General features: G+C 38.6%; 1 long non-coding RNA gene across 1 annotated transcript; it reads right to left on the bottom strand.

The window, feature by feature from the left end:
• Window positions 1-2,356: 2,356 nt before the first annotated feature.
• LOC121877653 lies at window positions 2,357-14,197 on the bottom strand. The gene is made up of 4 exons (XR_006091035.1): window positions 14,104-14,197; window positions 4,869-5,232; window positions 2,642-2,792; window positions 2,357-2,485 (listed from the first exon to the last, which is right to left on the bottom strand). It is a non-coding gene; the product is annotated as an uncharacterized LOC121877653 (long non-coding RNA).
• Window positions 14,198-15,505: the final 1,308 nt, after the last annotated feature.

Raw genomic sequence — 15,505 nt, 5'->3', positions numbered from 1 at the left:
TATATATATATATATATATATATATATACTGATAACCACAAGGAAAGAAGAAAACACGAAGTTCCCAAGCGCTTTCGTGTAATTCACATCTTAACGATTCAATACAACAGTTTAACACCCGATATTTTGTACTTTCTAACTACAGTATACTCCATCCCCAATACAGAATGAAAATGTACGAAAAACTCAAATTTGTTGTAAAATAGGATTAAATAATATTTTCTGGAGGTAATACCATGAATCGAGCGGGGATGGCGGAGGGGGGGAGGGGGGCACGATGACGAGTATGAGAACGAGTAATTAGGATAACGAATACGAGGAGGACGACACGACGATAGGGATAAGGACGACTCGATGACGACGAGATGAAGTACAAGATAGCGTTCGCCGTACCACAATATAACGTTCACTACCAAAGGAAAATCACGTCACTCCTACAAAAGAGAGCATGATCGATAATTTTAACAATGTAAATTAAACAATGATTACACTAGAGGCTCCTGCATCATATTTGAAGGTTAATGTAGCAAGAAAAAGGCTTTAATTGGCGCCACAGTACCTCTAACACTTAACAGTGAAAAAAGTAGTAAATGATGATGGAGAGAATGAAGAAGGAACAGTATTGGAAGATTTATGGTCTAATTAGACTTAGGTTTCATTTATACCGATGATCATACATTATGTGGTTATATCAATTTACAGGAACTGAGAAAAGCTTCTATACAATGGGTGACCTGTTTGGCTAACGAGTGTTTTGGGTGATTGGTTGAACAGTAACCAAAATTAAAGGAAAGTAACGGGTTCTAATATCAGGACATATAACCTGTATATAAAACAACTTACTTGAATCTTTAAATAAGGAGTAATATGCCATAACACAAACACAACACAAACTCTTATACACTCTTATACACTTTGTTCCTGAAGTCATAATGTTATAACTACACTTCAACTACTGAGGTCTTTAAGGGCATAGTATTTACACTGGTCCATCAACAACACTCATTTATGAATCTGTCTAAGCTCCAGGACAGTGATGCCTCCCCAGCTTAACACTACAGGCTAAGGTACAGCTTGTTTTAGGATTGAGGAAGGTTAAGTTAGGTAAGCTTAGATTATGTGAGATTAGATTAATTTAGCTTGAAATAGGTTAACTAAGGCTGGGTTACATTAGATTAGGTTAGATAAGATTTAGAAGAGGTTAGATTAGATTTGGTTAAGGTTGGTTTGAATTGCTTATGTTAGATTAAGTTAGACGAGGTTAAGTTGTATTAAGTTAGATTATCTTTGGCGAGATTAGACTTGGTTAGATTAGGTTAGTTTAGAGAAGATTAAATTCGATTGGGTTAAATTAAGTAAGGTCAATTAGTTTCCCAATGCAACTCTTATGCAATATCCTTAGGCTGATATATCAATTCATATGTCTAGTTAATGCATTGGATTAAATTAAATTAGACCACGAAAGCAAATGCATTATCAAAATTCAATTAGCTGACCACAACTAATTGACTATGTAATGATTTGACAACAAAGCTAATGCTTGGTCTAATATTCTAATATATTAGTAATAACCCATGGAGTGGAGTAGGTTGGTGGAGAGGTGGAAATGTGGAGGAGTAAGTGGAGAGATGGAGGAATGAGTGGAGAGGTAGAGGTGTGTGTGTGTGTGTGTGGTGGCAACGGCGTCCCACGAATTCTGCGTTTTTCCTCAAACCCAAAATCTCTTAATATTGCTTTAATCGCTGTGAAATTCATTAGAACAAACAAATCTTTATAATTAATGGGGTTTTCGCATATGACGCATCTAATGAGACCAATTACAACTAGATTTCATGGCTGGTTGAGATTTTGAGAAGAGCGTAATATGCTTAACTACACTTGGTGTAGTGGTGGGGTTTGACCTTGTCAGGAGAATTCAGGATTTTTCATCTAACTCAAATTGTAAACCAGCCATGGAATCTAGTTGTAATTGGTCTCATTAGACGTGTCAGGCAAAAATCCGTTCTTTGCTCATAATGAACTTCAAAGCGCTATATAAATAGTAAGGGAGAAATGGTTTTAATATCTCAAAACAACGTTGAATAGATGTTTTTAATATTTGCCAAGTTTGTCAGAATTATGGCCAAATAGTTTTAAAATCCAGTTTTCTAGAGGATCTAGTTATAAAAGGGCATAAAAGCCATTTGAGGTGTGGAGACTTGATCGATTGTTCTAATCAAACAAACGAGGAGTTTCACCACAGTTTTTTATTGATGAGACCTAGTGTCTTCAAATGGTAGTGTTAAGACAGGTCTGTTAAAACTTGATAACATTAATATTTATTTATTATATTAAATTCATATTTACATTAATTACACAATGAATAAGTCAATGTTGCTTGGAGAGAGGCCAACTCAGTGATGTTTATCACTCAGTACGTTGCTTGTAGAGAAGTCAGGTCAAAGTGCTTATTAAAGGCCGCGACTCTATCTCGAAACAAACTTTTCTATACATACATGTAAGGAATAAAAATAATTAGTTTATTTTAATGGATAAAGTCTGGTTCGAAATATTATAAACCTTCAAAAGTAAATATTATAACTAAATATTTCGAAGTTAAATTATTTGAAATAAGTTACAGGTTTAAAAAAAATTAACTTACGAAAACTCAATATTCATAATTACAGTTGTAGTCTACAAGTACTTAAGGGTCATTTATGCCCCACAAGTAGGTGTCGGATATAGGCAAGTGTTCAGGGATTTTTGTCAGTTCAGGGAATATTATCCATTACGATGTAGCGTTAATAGTTTAGCTAAAAAAAAAAAGACAAAACTCCGTAATTAAGACAACCAAGAATTTTAGTTAATATTTTAAAACATTAAAGATAAATTTAAAGATTTACAACCAAGAACTTTACCTAAACAATTCATAAAACTAAACCTTATGATACATGAACGATTAAAAAAAACTTAAATTTAGATATTAAAAATTAATTTAACTTGAGAACAAATTAAAACTACTAAAATTTACTTTAGAAACTAAACTTAAAAAGTGGGTCACAGTTTTATATCAAAGTTGACTGCAAAAGATAAGTTACCTTAAAGTAAACATAATTACGTGATAAATATTACCATTAGCGTCGAGTTTGTTGAAAGAACATTAGAGGAGTTTATTCTTGTCTGGCCTGAAGTATTTAGTAACGAAGGCTGAGAGAGAGAGAGAAGAGAAGAAAGAGAAAAGAGGAGAGAGAAGAGAGAGAGGAGAGAGGAGAGAGGAGAGAGGAGAGAAAGAGAAAGAGAGAGAGAGAGAGACCTTAATACTGTCATCACTAATTCAACAATCCAATAAGAAGTTCATCGTATAAATTTGAGAGTATCCAAATGACTCTTTACAACTTTGTAATTATAAATAATTAACTATTAAATTCCTATCTACATTAAATTATCTACTGTAGGCTAAAATTAAAACGATCTTGAAAACTGAATGGTCTAGGAAGTTTAATATAAATGTTTAGGAAATTAAATTATTTTAAAATCAAAGTGAAAATTAGTTTACATACAATACTTACATGCAAGAATGCTTCAAGGTCGAACTCAGCTGGTGAAGTGTCCCTCAGCCTCCACTCCACTATCCCCCCCCCCCCTATTCCCCATCCCAGTCTGTGCTTTTCGTTGGTCCTCCTCACCTGAACTATGCCTATTAATATTTCTGTTGTCCCTTCCTCCCTAATATATGACCAAGGGGTCTTATTTTCTTTGTTTTATAAATTTCAAGTATTTACCTTGAAGTTTTGACAATTTTAGAACTTCATTTGTTTTGCGGTGATTGTAACTTAAGTTTAACATACTCCTAAATCACCACATTTCAAAGGCCTTTTTGTCAAGTGATTTAGACTTGAGATTTTTAAATGCCGTTTTACTTTTGCCTATTCTTGTTCCGATTTCTTTCACACATCCAGTTACAGCTAATGCACCAGCAGGATTGGATAAAACTGCAGTTTCATTACCAATTGGTTTTTGACCAGAAATCTAGGTTTTCCCCATGGTATTTGGTCTGAGTTATCCCCCACCATAGAACCTGACCGAACCAACTTTCCTAACCTAACTTCCTAGCCGGGAGCACCGGTCCCCAGACCCCCCCTGCCACATTAAACAAAAAGTACTTGTTGAAGCATCCTGGTGTTTCTTTACGTCTTTTGGTGGACGTGACAGTACCCTCAGACCGAGCGGGTCAGTTGTAAAGAATCAGACGACACGCGGTGACTGCAGATTTACGTAAATCTCATACGTGAATTTAACATCTCTGTTATTATTCATTTGAGACGGAAGCGGGATAAGAAAAAGTTGTCGCAATTGACTGGGTATATCTTCTGGTGAACCCAAAATTGCTCTAACTCAATTGGGAGGGAAACTGCAATAATACCCAGAATTTGTGCTCAGTTTTTAAGTCAAATAAAAGGGATAAAATTTGTCAACTCTCCTGTAGCTTAGCTTTTGTTATTCACATTTTGGGTGTCCTTCCAAGCCACGATTAAACGGAAAATTAATTGTGTTTGCTTGGGGTAAAATTTGTACGGCAGTTCCAATCCAGTGTAATAGAAGGAAATTTTAGGTCAATCAAGTCTGAATACACTGTAATGCGGGTATGACGCCAGCTATGTATCTCTACTATAAACGTTCTGGTGGGATTTCACTGGGGTTTGTGAATAATGATCCTCAATTCCACAGCCACAAAATAAGTCGCATCCCCCGTAAAGGAAGCCCCCCGACCATAACCGTTCATGTTAGGCGATACTCTAGTCACTACAAAGTTACTGTGTCATTGTAAAAGCAAATCATTCGTTCAAACTTCGTCCAGTCAGATACCAAGAAAACTTATTTAAACTAACCTGGCCAAACAGTTCTTAGTTGAAACCAGTGTTCAGCAGGGAGTACCAGTCATTAGGCACTACCAAGTGATGTCAGCAGCCGTCAACCAGCAGCAATCGTCAGGAAGCAATAGCCACTAGCAGCAGTACTCTTTATCAACCGTTAGCCAATAGTCGACAGGAAACAGTCAACAGCAGTCAGCAGTTGAAACAGTAATCAGCAGCAGAAGCAGTAGTCAGCAGCAACAGCGGTAGACAGACTAACAGAAGCTTGGTGTGTCGGTTCCAACTCCAGCTCTGTCACCAGTTGACGGAGACTTAAGAGACGTGTGAATGAAGACTCGACTCCCCTATACTGAACCAGTCACACCAGAGTCCCTGTTTACTACCGAAGATATAAACACTATTACTGAACCACTAGGGAGAAAAAATAACATTAAGTAATAAAATCACTTAATAAAACTTGAAAACTTACTAAATTCCTTAAAATCATCCGAGGGAATTAATTTGATGCTTCGAATATCTGGTGTTGTGGGGGCCAGGTAGTTACGTCATCAGCGGGCGGGGTTAGTAAACTAGGTATTTGGACTCAATTGGTTGTTGTGTTGGTTTGTAAATGTTATTATATATATGGTTTATTATTTAATTCGTGCCGACAAATTTACACACAAGAAGGTATAGACACACACATGCTTAGGCAGGTATGGGCAGGCGTGCTCCTGCGCGGGCAGGTGTGGATACGCGTGGACAAGCGTGGACAGGAGTAGTTACACGTGGCCAGGAGTGGGTAGACGTGGGCAGGTGTTGATAAGCGTGGACAGGAGTGGGCAGGCGTAGTTACACGTGGCCAGGAGTGGGTAGACGTGGGCAGGTGTTGATAAGCGTGGACAGGAGTGGGCAGGCGTAGTTACACGTGGCCAGGTGTAGGCGGGAGTGAGCAAGCATGGGTAGGCGGTGGAGGTGTAGGAGGGCCAGGCTAGTGATGTGTGGCGGAGGAGGGTCAGGCTAGTGATGTGGGGCGGAGGAGGGCCAGGTTAGTGATGTGGGGCGAAGGAAGGCCAGGCTAGTGACATGGGGTCGGAGGAGGGCCAGGCTAGTGACGTGGGGGCGGAGGAGGGCCAGGCTAGTGATGTGGGGGCGGAGGAGGGCCAGGCTAGTGATGTGTGGTGGAGGAGGGCCGGGCCATCACGAGGAGACCATTTTTAAGGTCACCATAGGGAGGTGTGTGGCCATTCTGCACCTCAAATTTCCAGGTGTCATTGTATACATCCACTGTGTTGGGATTGGGTAGGAAGGGGGCGCACTACTGTCCTCGATCCATCTCCACATGTTATCTACCAGTTGGGGTGAGAGCCAAAGCAAGGGAGCCTGAAGGCGATGACTGAACTAGCTCATGAGGTAATCAATCAATCGGCCAGTCAATCAGTAAGAAGAAAACAAACACGAACAAGCATGATGATTTTTCCTGGATTATTTCGAGAAATGTGAAAGTTATCCGTGTAATCGTGTGTCATTACTACTCTACTTGTTTATATTCTGTATGTTAGTGTTACCCAAATATACTTTCTTGATTTATATTCTACTCTTAAGAGCAGAACTCCACGTGTGTCCGAGCTTCAGGAGTGACTGGATCACTGGATTTACGAATAGTTGAAATTCGAGTTAATATTCAATAGGAGCCCAAAGCAGATGCCTGATGGGTAGAGGCAGGTATACCAGGCTTGTTTTTGTCTCGAGTGAAAATGCGTTAACTTAGGGCATTATTACCTGGCTACAGCTGATGCATATTATGAAATACTTTGAAAATATATGAGTAACATTAATAGCACAAATTGCATGTAATTTCGCCTACACATGCTGTCAGCGGCAAAAAGAAGGTATTTGTCTATGCCAGTTATTTGCTCGACACTAAGGTTAATGTGTGTTGGGTCGCTGAGTGAGGAGTTTTAATAAACCAATATTGAAAATTAATAAAATGATCCCGTTCAGGTATAGATCGCTTTGGGCAATTGGCTAGTCTATTGTCTGGGGTTAAGGAAGTCATCCCCACGAGTCAAGTAATTACTGTACGGTGTTTTATAGTGTACTGCGTCATCCTTCCTGTATGCCATTAATAGAATTTAACCCATTGAGAGTTTTTAATGTTTTTTTTTCAATTAAACTGCACGACTGAGCTTGCTTATTTTAGGTTTGTCAGTACCCACTATCCCCAATTCTACCTGACCAGCCCACTGACTGACTAAATAAGAGAATTCTATGAGCAGTCCGCTATGTAGCAGCTTATCATTCGTTATTTGCCGATATAGTTTATGTTTACGTAGGCAGGTTGACAGAGGGGACAGTGTGTTGGGTTATCTTACTATGCATTTTCAGTACCGTGAACCTAAAGGATATTAAATTGTTATGTAACTTAGATTGTGACGAAGTTAATTATCCAAGATTTGTCAGTTATTTTAGCGAGGTGGTAAGCGTTACATAATGAGGTGTATAAACTCGCTTGTGCGGAAAACCTTGTAGATGAGTGAGGCAGGAGGAAGCCAGTAGACGCCAACCCTTTGTTTCCAGATCATTCGTTGTTACCTGACTGACCATCATACAACCCGTTATACAGATCTGATCAGGTTGAAAATGATTGATCTGTAATAAATTTAAGTTAATGCAGTTATTATTAAAAATGCTCTACAAGGAAAGCTCACGCACGAACATTACAAGGTAAAACAGAATGGTACCTTAATTAAAATTCCTATTAAACATCCTAAATATTATACCTAATAATCATAACAAGAATAACTTCTCTGTTTAGTTGAATACAGGTCAGCCACAGAAGTAAAGAAACTAAATACCCAGACAACACAAAGAGAATTGGGGAAGCAGCTCCGACGTACAGCAGTTGGTGTCAGGACTGACTCTCATACGGCTTTTCCCAACCCGACAGGTGGATGGCGGGAATTTAAGGTCCTTTGGTGTTCATCACCGGAACCACAGTAAGTAGTCTCATAGCTGTTTTGCAGAAACTAGCTAATTACAATAAATCAACTAAATAAATGTATTTTACATGCCATATTAATACAAAATAGTCCAAATAAATTACTTAATACATGATATATACAATACACCTGGATTTATATGGAATTTGAAATTGAAATATTTTATTGACACTAAAAAACTATTACATCAAAGGTACAGGATAGTATACTACTCCCACCATCATGGATTTATATGAGCTCCAATAAAATCACCAGTACCTGATTCACTGGAACTCTCCGTAATCCCGAGTCAACTGAACTAAGGATTCATGACACCCGTTAAACACTTTCCTTGTATGACTTGAAGGATATCTGCAGTAATGATTCACATGTTTATACACCTAACTATTACACATATTGTAAGTATATACCTCAACGTCTGATTACATCTCAGTAAATGGCAAAGTTGGAACCTTCAATAAATTGAGTTCCCAATGTTCTGAGCTTCACTAACAAGCAATCAATATAAACATCGCCGATACAGAAATTAAATGAAATAAGTCTATGAACTCCGAGCGGATAATAAGGCGTACATCTATCATTATTCCCCTTAAAGAAAAAAAAATAGTTAAAAGAAATTTTCGCTAAGGTTTCCTTCTCTTTCACACGAGCCAAAATATCTCACCAATTCGTTCCCAGCAGAAGAGATAACAGAGCGTGGATGGTGGAAGAGTTTACTGATTTCAGAATATAACAGACGGAGGATAAATGATATATCGGGTACAAGGTTGAGCGGATTATAACGCTCGTCTCTTAAACTCTGGGAGAGTCACGGTAAATGTGCAGCGAAAAGTGCTGGATGGTGTTTGGCGTGACGTGTTTACCAACCAGTGATTAATAGAGTTGGAGTAACCGAACTCATGGGTGTATACACTCCTGCATACGTACACAAATGTTGACAGTTGAATATATGCACAAGTATGTATACAAGAAAACAAGAATACGCAAAAAAAAAGAAAACTGTGGTTAAGTTAGATACATACTTACACAAATGATAATAAATTTAAGTACAGGCAACACAGTTATATGTAAACATGGACGCAAATAAACACACACACATGTCCAAAGGTCACATATTATGTTAAATATTTTTCATAATTTTTAAATCGATGTTAAGAGTAAAAACTGAGACTCGTGCAGTGTATTCAAAGACCCTGGCCACTCAAACACGCTCACTATATAGATGGAAACTATAACAACAACCTACTTCATATTGATGGAACGGAGGTAAATACTTCCTGGGGGAATGGCTGAAATGACACAGGTATTCGTCCTAATTGTGGTCAGATTAGAACAGAAAAACATGGGAGCTGAAGACGGAGCCAGAGTCAAGAGAAGTGTGAGAGAGAGAGAGAGAGAGAGAGAGAGAGAGAGTGTGTGTGTTTGTAGATGTGGTGGCCAGTAAAACCTGAACCACGACCCAACATATTGAATGAGTGTAAATAAGAGGAAACGATGTAATGGTAATCAATAATCTGGAGTAAGTGTAAGTGTGTGTGTGTAAGTGTGTGTGTGTGTGTGTGTGTGTGTGTTTACGAGCATACTTGTGCAACGCATCGAAAAAATGTTGAGTAAATCACAAGTTTCTCCGTTAACCTAATGTTATCATCTAGCCCACGTGTCACCTCCTCATCGTTTGTCACCTTATACCTAAAAGATCAATTCCTAATACTAAAATAACACTTTTGAGACAACCAATCAGAGTCTCTCTAACACGAGGAGTGGCGTAAGAATCAAGAGCTGGGATTTAATAACTAAATTTAGATATTAAACTTTTTTTTTTGGGGGGAGGGGGGGGATTTATTATTGTTGTAGCGGGTCGACTGTAAGGAAAAAGATGACTATATCATGATAACAAATGTCACATGTAACCAGAAGTCTTAAACTCGATAATATGAGAAAAACAAACACAGGTAGTAGTTTCACTTGACACTTCCGTTCTGTGAAACTCGAAACTTTTTTTGTGCTTTTTTTTATGAGAAACTGTATATTTGAGGGACTGTTATGCATTATGAAATAAAATAAGAACGTAAATTAATGATATCGCAAATGTTTCTTACAGCATCGTTCGATATATTACGATGTTTTTATCTTCCCAAGGGTAAACAACTCAAGACATTGTTAAGTTGGTGACCTGTATCAATTTTGTAAACCTCAGTGTAATGATTATGAAAGACAAACCTCAATGTATCTTGAATATAACTCTCGTCAAAATTACTACTTTAAACACAATAATCTAAAACAAGACTATTTGATGTTGAATGACCTGGAGGTGCCAAGGTGTGGGGCGAAGCTTTGCCTTTCCTGGTGTGTCTTCCTCTCCGTCTACACTACACTACACTACACTACACTACACTATTTATCCAACAATACTCAAGCTGCCACAACCACGAATTAAGTGACTGTGGTGTACAAGATGCTCTGGGCGAGAACAAGACAGGTGACAAAGTGGCTCCAGGTGTGTTTACTATACCATTCTACTGTTGTAACTCTAACTGTGTCTTCTGTTGTTAAATTTATCTTTGTCCCTTGTCTTATTCCCCGGAGTGTCTCATTAATTAGTGTAGTACATTATATGAATCCTTCTTTAGAAAATTAGAAACAGGAATTGTGATAGGACTGAGGTGCTCAACATTAACGATTAATCATCATTTAAGAACATATCTGGCCAAAAGCAAATTAAATACGAACTTTGATCATATGTGAGATGTTTCAAAGACCTTAACGTACCTTGGACATATGTTGAGTTAATGAAGAATGTATATCAGTAAATAATCATATGGTTATTATTGTGTCTTATGTCTGATTGTGTTACAACAGCTTAGGTCTTTATATACAAGAGGCAAGTTTCGCTTAGGCACAAGACAACAAACGTAGATAAATATTATGGAGAGAAAATTTGATGAGGTATTTACGGGGATGACGAAGAAAGATGTTTATAGATAAGCTAAATAAACTCAAAACACAGAGAGAAAACTTTTGCAACAATCATCTAACTCATTATACGTTAACATAAGGTAGAAACAAAACGGCCAATAAGAATGTTTTTGTAACTTAACATAAGGGATAAGCAAGAGTTAATAAGTCATAAGCGTACCATTACACTCTAACATAAAGCGGAACTAACAACTAATAAGAGCACCGTTACAGGTCATCACGACAGGTATTAAGAACACCATTTACCTGTCTCTTAGATTCATCAGGCTCTGGTCCTTCTTGGGAATAACACTCGTTCACATCTTGGAGTGCAACAAGGAAAATTCTCCCTTAGTTCAGTGATAATGACACCCTTGTGAGGTGTATGACATCACGGGAGACAATTGTGCCGTCACGACACACATTACTTATAATGATCAAGGAGAAAGATAAAAACTTTACCTGGAATATGATTTCGTGATGAACTCATTCCACACCTCAACACCGTCTCTCATCTTTTCATTCAAAGGACTCGTCTTATTTTTAATGTTTTCGTCTTTTTTCTAAAATTTCTAGTAGAATATCAATGGTTTTAAAAAAAATTGAATAAATGGTTACTTTAATTAACTTCGTAACGTAAAATTTATCACAATGTGCTAAAATAAAGATTGCATTTAGAATTAACCTTTACAATTTTGAAGAGCCTTTAAGTAACAGGTTATGAGTTAGAACATGTGTCTAACTAAGTAAGACATTATCTACACTCAGTCCATATCATTCTTACAAATAACATTCTTTTTCTAAATATAATTAAATCATCTATATAACTATTGATATAAACTTACATATTTATAAAACTAAATACTCATGTCACGATAAATTAACTTTCTATCAGTCAATACACATCTGCCTTAGATTATACCCATAAACGTGAGGAAAACATTAAAATATCCATATCTAACATAAAGGTTGAAGAAATACAGTGTAATCTCATATACTGTATTTCCTGACACACACACCAACGGCTATATATTGCCAGCTAGTCTCCATCTATAAATTATACAATATAAATAACAATTAATATATATTTATGGTTGCCCCTCGAGTAACGAGGATGGCCGACCCAAGGGCCACCTAGGCGTGAACTTGTTTAAGGTGTAGCCAACACAACAACCACACCCTGATTAGCGAGCTGCATGACCCAGTGTCAATGAATAGTCCGAGAAGACCGGACAACTCACCAACTGCACTGGTTAACCATAACCCGGAATAAGATCCGCAATTACTGTTGGGTAGACAGAGGCAAATGGCGTAAAGAATCTTGCCTATAGTTTCCCCCTGCCCAGGTATCGAACCCAGGTCCGCTCGCTTGTGAGGCGAGCTTGCTGACTATTACACCACAGGGCGCCGCACAAAAATAACAATTACATCCATACATACAAACATACATGCATACATATAGACATACATTACAAATGTATCTAGTACACGGGTTATTCCCATCGTTAGCAAGGGAAGTTTCGCGTAATAAGCTGACATTTTAGTTTCACAAGTCATTTTAAGATATAAAACATGATGAAATGATGCGTATATACAGCAAGAGACGGATACAGACACACACACACACACACACACATCACTACATCCTTGACCACCGAAGGGTCAAGACGTACCTGGCGCGTCTCTCGGAGCAGCCAGGTCAACTGTTAAGTTGGCCCATACCAACTCCCTCCCCTGAACCCTCCTCCCCACCGGAATATCAACAAGTTCTCGCCAGAAGTTACAATTTCACTTAGGAAAGGAATGGAACCAGTGTTAAACAGAGGTGAACAGTGGTGAACAGTGCGTAAGTCAGTGAGAACAACTCAACAGTAACAGTCGTACCCAACTTAACCTTCACACAGTGAGGTCCCAGGTACCCAGTGATAACGGCCCGTAAGACTCAACAACAACCAGCGATGTGTTAATCCGTCTACGATTGGAAGGACTGGGACCACACCTCACTCATATAACACCACCTGTGAGGGAATTACTATACCACGTCAGGTCCCGCATGACACCATCTGTGAGGGAGTTACCACACCACGTCAGGTCCTTCATAACACCATCTGTGAGGGAACTACTACACCACGTGAGGTCCCTCCTAACACCATCTGGGAGGGAGTTACTACACTACGTCAGGTCCTTCATAACACCATCTGTGAGGGAACTACTACACCACGTGAGTTCCTCCTAACACCATCTGGGAGGGAGTTACTACACTACATGTTTGCTGTTCAACACCTACATTAATCTGTATGCTCACTGTATGTTCCTTTACCTTTCTCTAATGAAGGCTTTTGTTAAACCACCAATGTATGTAATAAGTCATTTATGTCCAATGTATATTTTCAGCCTTCGGGCTGCAGAACTTTTTTAATAAACCGTTAATTATTATTATTATTTATTATTACGCACACACACTAAACCAAAGAAATCTTAAACCTTTTTTTTTACTCCTGTACACATTCTGTCTGAAGTAAATTAAACCTGGTCACTACTATTTTAGCTCCCAGTTGACATTATAGTTATTTCTTCTAAACGGATTCCTTTGTGGAAAAAATAAACGTAATTAAAAGTAAACATAGATGTCAGAATTGCTTGTCATCGTCTCAAAAGAGCAAAGGGAGTCACCAGATGGCGTAATCCAATGTAAATTTTTTTTATGTCTCGTGTAAGTTTTAGCTGTGTTAGTTAGCTCAATGAATGTTTCTCCCAGAGTGACTGATAGACTGACTGACTGACTGAGAGAATTTGCCCTACTCTCCGGCACACACACACACACACACACACACTATCTGCTCCTCAATGATGCGGATTCATATCGATGCTTCCTTAGACTCACTCAGTACGATGATTTAAGTTACATAGCTGTGTAAGTTACGGAGACAATAGATGTTCAATATGTAATTTAGGTCAGAGAGACGTGGAGGATATTTTCTAAAGTACTATATTCTTCTATAAATTTGTGGATAATAATTGACAGCATTAAAACATTACCTCCATAGTGTGTATTCTCTATTATGTAAAGGTTAACGGTATACGTTTGGTGATTCGTGGAGCGTCCATTTGTCGTTTTGTCTCTTCTGCATGATGCCACCACTTGCATTATACAAACGTAACACACACACACACACACACGATACTTTGGGCTAAACAAATCCGCAATACAAAATTCAGGGAAAACATGCAAGAATTTCCTGATGATCCCAAATAGATGGAAACATTGATTAAAGATCTGTACATAACCTTATTTCCTCCTGCAGGAAACTTACCATTATTTAATTTTCCGGCGGCGTGAGGGATGGTGGGGAGTGTCCCCTCAGGCAGGCCCGACCTCGCTCTTCTTCCTGAGAAAGTTATCAAAGAATATGTAATAAGTAGGTGATACCACAAGAGCAAACTCATGGACCAACATTCACATTATGTATTACCGTCTTCGACGATACTGAGTAAGACTTTATTGTACAATCAATATAGGATTTGATTCCACATCCAGTGAGATATATACCAAGGAAGAACACAAAGGCTCGTGGAACATAGCATTAAACCCTATTGCCAGTGACACACGAACTCGGCAGCAATCATTTAAACAAGGAACTAGATTCCACCATCCTTGAAAGCGTAGCATTAGACGGTAAGTGTCGTCACGGCAATTACCACGCACGACACGGCTGGGCGAGAGAAAGGCTCTGGCCACCTATTTATTGGCTAACTCGCTATTTTTAGGTTATGAAAATTATAGGCGAGGCGCCGAAAAAAAGGAGGAAAATGAGAGAAAAAGATGTGTTTTCCTGATCACTCGCACCGTCAAGTCACTCGCCAAGTAACAGGGCAAACCACTAATTGCTGAGTTTTTTGTTAGTCAGGAGTAATAGTGGCGCCCCCGAGCTAGTCTGTCTAACCACAGCGCCACACACGGCAATGTACAGCCCATGGTTATAATTTAGGAAGGAGAGATACTCTACGGTGCATGTGGGTGTGTGTGTGTGGCTCCAACCAGGGAAGAGTGAGGAGGAAGCGTTGTTCTTATAATATTGTTACAATGTTATTACTGCGCTTCAGCAATTAAGGTTTTTAAGTGCGGAACAAGGTTAGTAATACACTAGTCCAACAACACACACAAAATACGAGCTAGAACTCTGTATGAAGGAGCGAGGGTGATGGGGCGGTGGTAGTCATGGTGGTGTGCTGGCTGGGAGGGAGTGAGTGAGGCAGGGAAGGGGGAGTGGTAGGTGACGGTGGTAGTGGTAATGTGGTACTCGTGACAGCATGATCTTGATGACAGTAGAGGGGAAGATAGTAGAGGTAATAGTAATCTTAGTGGTAGTAGTTGGTAATTGTGGTAGTAGTGGTAGTTGTGATAGTAGTAGTAGTTAGTGGTATTAGTGGTATTTGAATCTGTAGGGATCATGGTAATACAGATGATAATAGCGGTGACTGTATTTTAGGTATGGTGGCTAATCTGATAGTGGTGACTGTATTCAATACTACACCTACTGTATCCAACACCAAGTACCTACTACACTGTAATGATAAACATACTCCCTAGTGCCAGTGTAAATATACCTGTACTCTATCTTACGTTCTCTATGTAACCATAACTGTATTCTTGTAGTTGGAACAGCACCTAGCTTTTATTTTTCTTATAACCATATATCAGTTTCTGAAGTCCTA

The sequence above is a fragment of the Homarus americanus genome, unplaced genomic scaffold, assembly GCF_018991925.1.
Source record: "Homarus americanus isolate GMGI-L3 unplaced genomic scaffold, GMGI_Hamer_2.0 scaffold23651, whole genome shotgun sequence".
In the NCBI taxonomy this organism is placed as follows: domain Eukaryota; kingdom Metazoa; phylum Arthropoda; class Malacostraca; order Decapoda; family Nephropidae; genus Homarus; species Homarus americanus.
The sequence above is the reverse complement of the archived record's forward strand: the minus strand, read 5'-3'. Positions and strand labels throughout refer to the sequence as shown.